This window comes from Pyrgilauda ruficollis, unplaced genomic scaffold (assembly GCF_017590135.1).
Source record: "Pyrgilauda ruficollis isolate IOZ18807 unplaced genomic scaffold, ASM1759013v1 scaffold177, whole genome shotgun sequence".
In the NCBI taxonomy this organism is placed as follows: domain Eukaryota; kingdom Metazoa; phylum Chordata; class Aves; order Passeriformes; family Passeridae; genus Pyrgilauda; species Pyrgilauda ruficollis.
In genome coordinates this window covers 216,610-225,354 of record NW_024516653.1, presented here as the reverse complement: position 1 = coordinate 225,354, position 8,745 = coordinate 216,610, and positions in this window count along the sequence as shown.

Genomic DNA, 8,745 nt, shown 5'->3' with positions numbered 1-8,745 from the left:
GGAAATTCAGATAGCAACTTATACACTGATTTTGAGGAGGAATTCTGTCTAATCCTTGCTAAGAGTTCACATATATTTTGACAGAAAAAGATTAAGAGCTCTAATATTTTCCTCTGCCTGAAAACTGCTGATGTTTTATTGGTCATTTGGATGGCTAGTCCATTCTTCCCACCTACCTAAGTCTATGGCATCTGCAAGCTTATTATGCTGCATGTCATCATTTTTTAACTTATTTAATAGTTCTATTACAGTTGAAAGATTGACTGTAGCTCCCTATTTGCCCTCTTCCAGTGCCTTACAGCATTTTGCACACATGTATTAAGCTCCTTCCTATTTGACCCCTCATAAGGGGTTCATAAGAACCACAACCTTTTTCAGTCTCTCATTTTTCCACTTCTAAGAACTTTTATTTCTATTTTCTAAAAAACTGGAAATTTTCGTCTATTGTGCTTTTTTTTTTTTAATGCAGACTAATCAAACTGTATGATTTCAAATGGAGATGAGTGACTGAATATTATTATAACAATTGCAGAGAATCATTAAGTAATAAAATCATAGAATGGCTTCAGTTGAAAGGACCACCTCAATCCAACCCCCTCCCATGGACAGGGACACCTTCCATTATCCCAGGTTGCTCCAAGCTCTGTCCAACCTGGTCTTCCAGGGATGGGGAAGCCACAGCTTCTCTGGGCACCCTGTTCCAGGGCCTCACCACCCTCACAGGTTTCATCCCTTTTTCAACTTTTTGCACCATTATGGGGGTGTTTTTTGTTGTTTTTTTTTTTTTTTTTCCTTTGAAACAATCATGTTTACTTGGAAGTGTCATATACATTTTAGCTACGTGCTATCTTTTTCAATGAATTTTCATAAACATTGAATTTCCTTAGCACTTCCAGGGACTATTCATTCAGGTCACCCTGAACTTATCCTGGGGAAAGAGCTCAAAAGCATTTTTAAAGATAAGAAGAAAAACTTTTGGATTCTAGCCCTATACAAAGACATAGGGCTACTTTTTTTTTTTTTTTACTTTTTTTTTTTTTTTTTTTAAAAAAAAACCCTAAAAAAAAAAAAAGGGTTTTTTTTTTTTTTTTTTTTTTTTTTTTTTTTTTTTTTTTAATAAAACCTTGGTGTAATGATTTTCAGAGATTACTGATAAACTCTTTGAAAGGATGCAGGTGAGTCACTATCTGAGCATTTAAAGACTTCAATAGCACATACAAAAATACCCCAAGAAAAAAGAACACTTGACCAAAATACTTAGCATTGTTCAGGAATACAATATACAGCAACTTATCCTGCCAACATATCTTTAAAAGTTACACAAAGGACCTACAACTAGTATCTGTAATGCAATCTGTATTTCTTAGCCTGAAAGCAAGGGAAAAACAAGTGCATTGCTACAAAACTGCATTTTCAGCTTCCACTACTTATAAGATTAGAAAGGATTTGACTGCCTTCAGTATTAGCAATTTCCCCAATGAATCTGTGGGTGGAACAAAAATGTGGAAATGAAAACTGAGAGGGTATTGTGTGTTCAAAATAATCCACCTCCACTCTCATACAGTAGATTTGATTCGGGCTGTCATCTTTCTATGCCTCAGTTTTCCCATCTGTGAAATGGTTCAAGTCAGAATATGTTCTTTTGCACACTGTATCTTCTCGCACCTTAGTTCCTTTGTGCTCCCACACTAATTTCCTGTTCTAGAGACAAAAGGAGAGAATAGTTATTAAACCTGATTATGAACAAGCTTCCTTGATTCACTCCCAGTGGCTGCACTCCAAAGGCTGGATGCATGCTGGCGCACAAGTGCCCTGAACAGACATCCTCAGGGATGTGGTAAAGGTTCATCTTCCCTGCCTGGTCTCCAAGAATCCCATCCTCTGATGCCAAATATGTACCATATGCATCACAATCATATACCATTCTTCCCCAAAGATCTGAATATGAATTATAGTTAAGGAGTAAGAGATTACACTGGGGACACATGATAAAATTAGTGCATTCCTCCTTTCCCATAATCTTAACTTCCTGAACATGTAAATTCTACAAACTCATACATTAACTACACTTGGTGCTGATGGTATATGGGACACATTTTGTTCATCATATCAGAAGAGGATATCACGATTTCCATTCAAACAACTGGACTTCTCCCTCCACCCTGAACCACACAGTTTTAAGCTGTTACAAGGCAGGACCAAAACGAGGAGTTTTCTAAACACTGAATTGAGTAAGCAAAGTGAAAAAACCCCAAAAATAAAAGGATGACTGTAGCATAAATTATTGGTAACTTCCACTCAATTTTGATAATGAGCGTTTATAGACTATGAAAAAATACAAAATATTAATGGATTGACTGTCATAGTACAAGAATTAAAAGAAAAGGACTAAAAATTAATTGTGTGAGTAGAATGTGGTTGGCTGGCTTGAGCTTCTGGAAATATAGATATCTGTGGACGCTGGTGGGCTGCTGGCCAACCTGCCTCCTTTGGCTTCTTTACAAAACGGGTATTTGCTCCAAAGGACATGCATTTCAGCAGATAATGAATGGGATACAAAGACACAGAAGCTATTTTATCTTCCAGAAACATAATTAAGTAACCAAATGAAAAAAAGGACCAACCAACCAAAAAAAAAAAAAAAAAAAAAAAAAAAAAAAACACAAACAAAAAAAAAAAAAAAAAAAAAAAAAACCAAATAAAACCCACCAACTCTGCAACAACAACAAAAAACTTTGAAAAGGACAAATGAGAAACAGAAATCTTTTAGCTACACCTTTGAAGGGTAACTCATTTCCTTATCCCTGTGTTCTAGCTACCTTATTACTTTAGGCTACAATCTCCAGAAGTTTTATGTCTGAGACATCTTCTTGCCTGTAGCTCTAGAGAGCAAAGAGATGAACTGATGAAGGAACTGAAATATGGAAAATGGTGTCAGAAGGAAACTATCAGAGGTGTCAGAAGGAAACTATCAGAACAGGTTCCTAGCTCACAGAGAAATTAAATAGGAGGCTCTCTGGTGACATAAACTGTATGAGCTCTGTCCTGAGCAGCTCAGCTGCTTGGTTAGAAATCAAAATTAGTCCTCTGTAGTCTGGACTGAAGTTACTGAGTATTCAGGCTGCCCACTTGATTTCAGCAGCGCCTCAGTGACAGCCTGCAGCTTCATCTGTGATAAAATTCCTTAGAGACTGAGACATAGAAAATACTAAAACTTTACAACAAAAGAAACATAACCAAAAACCAAAATCACAAAGAGCATAATTTTACTTTGAAAATACATTATACTGCACGAAAGGCCGGTTTGTTGTCTTATTTCCAGAACTGTTGCAGTAAGATCGTCTATATTCTCAAATCATTCCTGATGTATCTGCCTATAGCCATAGCACTTTAAAATAATGAATTCCATCTCCCTTTGAATAATTTCTTCTTCCTAACACATGTACGTACCACTGCAATTTTCAAATGCTGGGCAAAAAGAGGAGTGAGTCAGACAATAACTGCTCTGAATGATATGTGGTAATTGAAGTTTGTAATTATAAGGTCTGTCTTTGCATTTAATCTCCCTGTGTCACATGCACACCTTGGCAGTGGTTTCTAGAGCCTGTGGGCTTTGCTGGTCTCAACCAGACTGTTACGGGCACAGGATGAAAGGCAGTTTCTTGGGTACCAAGACAACCAGAACTTTAAAGATAAACTAGTATCCTAAAACTAGACATGGGAGCTCACACTCAGGGCAGGGAGCAGGTGCTGAATATCCTTGCTCCAGCTACCAAAATCACACAGTGTTTTGCAGAAACTTACATTTCTGGATGGACATGAGATGTACCCTGCACGTCTCTCCTAAGCAAATGCACTGGTGACAGAGTATTGAAGAAGCTCTCTAAAACATATCTTGCATGTCAGTCTTCAGAGAATGTTAGAAACACTAAAATTTTAGGACTAGCATAATTATGGTGGTGGTCTCACTCCCACCAGGTCCATAAAAACAAGGACAGTGAAGTACTGAAGACACACAGGGACACATGAAGGCATGAACAGAACAAGAAAGGCCCCCTGGAAGAGATTTTCCGGCACCACATCCGGCTGCCAGCAAATGGATTTCATTTCTAAGTGTCTTAATCATAGGATTTATCTGGCAGCCTTTCAAAAGTGTTGCTGCAATTACCTTTTTTTTCCTTGTAAGCTAGGATTAGTGTAATACAAATACAGGTAAGTTACCACATGACAATACCGTATTTGTTAGGACTTCATCCAGATTTCTTGGAAAATACATTATTACTTAAACCTGATTTGGATGAACACCTGTAATAATTATAAAGGACACAATAAACAGCACAGTAGGAGAATACAAATGTTAACTCTGCCTCTATTTTCTAAGGAGCAGGAAGGAAAAATTGAAGGAAAGAAATAATATAAAGGAAGTGAAGAAAGAAAAAAGCAGAACAAAGAATCAGGCTGCGTGTGAGCTGGGGAAATGGGGGACAAGATGCACAAACAACATTTTTAGATTCTAATGATGACTGCATTAAGGAGCTACTAGCTAGATGACAATTCAAGAGGGCAAATACCCTCATTATGGTTCAAGTAGCACATGCACAGAGCCTGCTCTAAAATTTTAGCACTGAAGGACTGCATAGAAATTTGACTTGAGCTTACTCTACAGGACCAAAAACCACACAAAATCCCCAAATCCACCTATGCTCACCAAAAAAGAAAAAATCCAACAAAATGAGGAAACATCTAAGACAAAGCTTATAAGGAGACTAAAGGAGTTGAATTCTTAGAGGTGCCAATTGCTGAAAAAAAAATAAATTATGGAGAGATGACAAATTGGACCAATCAAGAATGTCTTGAGAAAGGTTGAAGGAAGTTGGCCCAAACAAACAGCAGGAATAAGGTAAGTTACTAGAGAAAACCTTTTCCATGCAAAAGCTGAAATGTGTTAAAACCAAGTCAAAACAGAACATGAACATGAAATGAATGCCCCAATACAGAAAAAAAATACAGGAAAAAAAATTAAATTAGCACATAAATATGGAACAGCAAGCCCATCAAGAACCTAAGGCCAGTGGATGATGACGACGACAACGATGATGATGATGATGGTGATGATGGTGATGATGATGATAAAGCTCTCAGAGAAGAAAAGGCCCTATCCAGTAGGCAAAATGAGTAGTTGTCATCTGCTTGCACTTTGGAAGAGAAAGACTTAAAATTACAGCTCTTCTGCTTGGCAAAGAGGCACACAGGAATGAGATCTAGTCTAAATGACCAGAACAATCACAATGGCATAAAGTGTTTGCATTTTCCAGTGTTTCACATTAGTTATCAAATGAGCCCTATGAAGTATCTGGTGTGGCTCACAAACGGCAAGCCCAAAGCAGAAAAAGTTTGTCAAAGGATACTGAAAACCTCCACACTTCCTCCCTCCTCCCTTTCTAAAGCAAAAACCCCAATTACTAATGTTCTGTGGTAAACAATTGTGGCCAGAATAGGAGTAATTTATTGCTTGCTTTTATTTAATGTGTTATGCTATTTTCTTTACCAATAACACCCAAACTCTCCTGCAGTGCTATTTTAAGCAGTGGTATGTCAGAAACCATTTAATTATGAGCTTAAAGTGAATATTCTTTTTTTTTTTTTCCCTCAACGAGTATTTCTTAGTATTGATGACATTTTAATTGGCAGTTAATGGGAATTTGTGTGCCCTTCATTCTCCCTTACAGCTACAGAATCTCTCACCTTTCCCATGGATTACATGAAGTCCCAGAACCCTGATGAAAACTCAGTTCATTTTCCTCTTGCTGTTGCTGCCAGCTTCTCATACAGTGGTAATTCCTCACCTTTTTGATCCTTTTAATTCTGAGAGGCTTGCATTTTCCTCATCAGTCTTTTCCTTGTGTCCTTCATTCCCTTATCTTTCTTGGGGGCTGTGGTAGCATCCTCAGCTTTTTGTTTTCTTCAGTATTTTGCGTTATCTCACATTCATACAACCATGGAACCACAGAATGTGAAGAACTGACGCCAGGCAGGCCACGGGCCTTGAAACTGCAGCCAAAACACATCCACTCGTCCATGAAGACTGTCCTTTTCAAATACCTAAATATTGCAGTGTCATTCCACCACCATCAATTGTATAACACCCATGGGATTTCACTAACTGCTTCTCCTCTGCTTTCACTTATTTATATGGGAAACTGACAGAAATTGCCATTTCCAAGTCTAAACTGTTTCCAAACACCTTATCACATGACATTCTATGCAGATGTTAATCAAGAACTGCTTATGTCTGATTATGAAAAATGTACGGTGGATTTTCTTTGCATATAATCTGTTGTTTAGGTGCTGTTTACCTTCAGTTCTGAACAGAAATCTTTTATTTTGACTCCTTCCCTTCATCATCCGCTGTTTTACAATCCTTTGCACCCTGACAAAAGTAAAAACTTCATCATGGCCTAATCGTTTATTTTCCAGTTTGCACACATTTTCTTTTCTTTACACTCTGAAAATTTGCCGAATGTTTCAAATATTTTATCTTTTTTCTTTTCAAATTTGCGTCTATCAAAGAATGTCTCCAATTATTTTGAAGTATATGATTTTTTCTGTTTTTCTAGAACAGTGTTTAAACAAAGAAGGATCAGTGTACCCATCTTTTTAACCTACTGAGGCATCCTCAGCTTTTTTAGGCATGTACACATCCCTAGAATTGAAATACTTCTTCCTCTAATTGTTATGGAAAAGCGAGCTTTGTTTCATAGTTCCAGTCCTTTTGTGTTGGATGACGTCACCAGGTTTGTTGTTAATTGAAATAAAACAGTAGAGATGTGTTGAGCTAGAAAATGGATGTTGGCAGACAGAGTTTGCTATGCAGAGGGGGAAAACATACACAACTTCACATCAGGGAAAAAAAAAAATATTTGGAACCCAGAAGTACCAACTAAAATGTCATTGACATAAAGAAGTGGCATAGCTCAAGAGGCCTGACTGAAATGAATGTTTGCTTGATGATTTTTAGCAACCTAAATAAGGTGAAACTGTTTTGGAGACAAAGCCCACCTCCCATGATATTCTGTGAGCTGCTACCTTCAAGTATAAAGACAACAGAAATACACAATGAAAAATCACTGGTGAGTCCCTATTTAAATTCTGACTATGGAAGCTGAAGTATTTTACTCCCATCTGAGGTTTCTTTTCACAAAGAGCCAACTTCATATGCTTTAATGGATTATCCAGGCACTTATGTTCCAGTGAGAGAGAGGAGGCAGAACGACTTCACTTTTCAAATCAAAGAACCATGTATGCTTCTGGAGAAAGAATAAACTTTAAGAGAACAGGGACAAAAAACTGCAGCAGAGGAGACAGAAACAGGCATTACTGACATTAGATCTATTATGCAAGTGGTTTTTACAGTGCAATTGGCAGAGATCCAAAGGCTGGAAGGTAAAAAAGGGGGATCCAAAGGGGGAGTGTGAAGGAGTCCAGGAGGGTGAGGGGTTCAGGGGTGTCTGAGGAACCAGGCGGTGCGTGAAGGGGCCCAGGGGTGTGAGGGGTGCAGGGGGTGTGTGAAGAACCAGGGAATGTGTGAGCAGGTCCAGGGGAAATGAGGATGCTGGGGGCACTGGAGCATCTCTCATGAGGACAGGTGAGTGAGCTGGGTCTGTTCAGAGGCCTTGAGAAGAGGCAGCTGAGAAAAAAACCTCATCCTTGTTTATAAATATCGAGAGGGGGGTGCCAGGGAGATGGAGTGGGGCTTGGTTTGCTGATGGTCAATCACCAGGGCAAGAGAAACGGGAGGAGCTGATGCACAGGAACATTTCACCTGAGCATGAAGAACTTCTTCCCTGTGCAGTGACCGAGCACGGGAACAGATTGTCCAGGGAGGGTGTGGAGTCTCTGTCTCTGGAGACATTCCAGAGCCGTCTGGTCACAATCCGGTGCCATGTGCTTGGGGATGACCCTGCCGGAGCATGGAGACCGGACCAGATGACCCCGTGTGGTCCCTTCCAGCCTGACCCAGTCTTGTGATTTTGTGGGGTGGCTGAGGAAATGGGGGGATGTGAGGGGGTTCGTGGGGTGTGTGAAGAACCGGGGGTTTGTTAGGGGATCTGGGGGTGTATGTGAGGGACCAGGGTGTGTGTGTGTGAGCAACAGGAGGGATGTGAGGGGATCGACGGGTATATGACAGTCCGAGGGGCTGTGTGAGGCACCAAAACATGTGAGAGCTCTGGGGGTATGTGTGAGGGGAACTGGGGGTGTCTATGAGGGGCCCAGGGGGTGTGTGAGAGGTCCGGGTGTGTGTGTGTGAAAGATCCAGGAGGTGTCTAAGGAGATCTGGGGGTGTGTATGAGGAGTCCGGCGGTCTATGTAAAGAACTGGAGGGGAAACTGTAGGGATCTGGGCGTGTGCACGGAAGGTGTGGGGTGCGTGAGGGCTCCGGGGGTGTCTGAGGGGACCTGGGGGTGTGCACGGAAGGTCCGGAGTGCGTGAGGGCTCCGGAGGTGTCTGAGGGGACCTGGGAGTGTGCACGGAAGGTCCGAGTGCGTGAGGGCTCCGGAGGTGTCTGAGGGGACCTGGGAGGTCCGGGGCTGTGTGTGAAGGCTCCGGGGGTGTCTGAGGGACCGGGCGGGGCCTGAGGGGTCTCGGGGGCTCCCGAGGGGTCCGGGCGCTGTGAGGCAGCGCGCGGTTCCGAGCGCCCCCACGCTCCTCTCGCGAGACGTGGCGGCGGCCGGCGGGGCCGTGCCG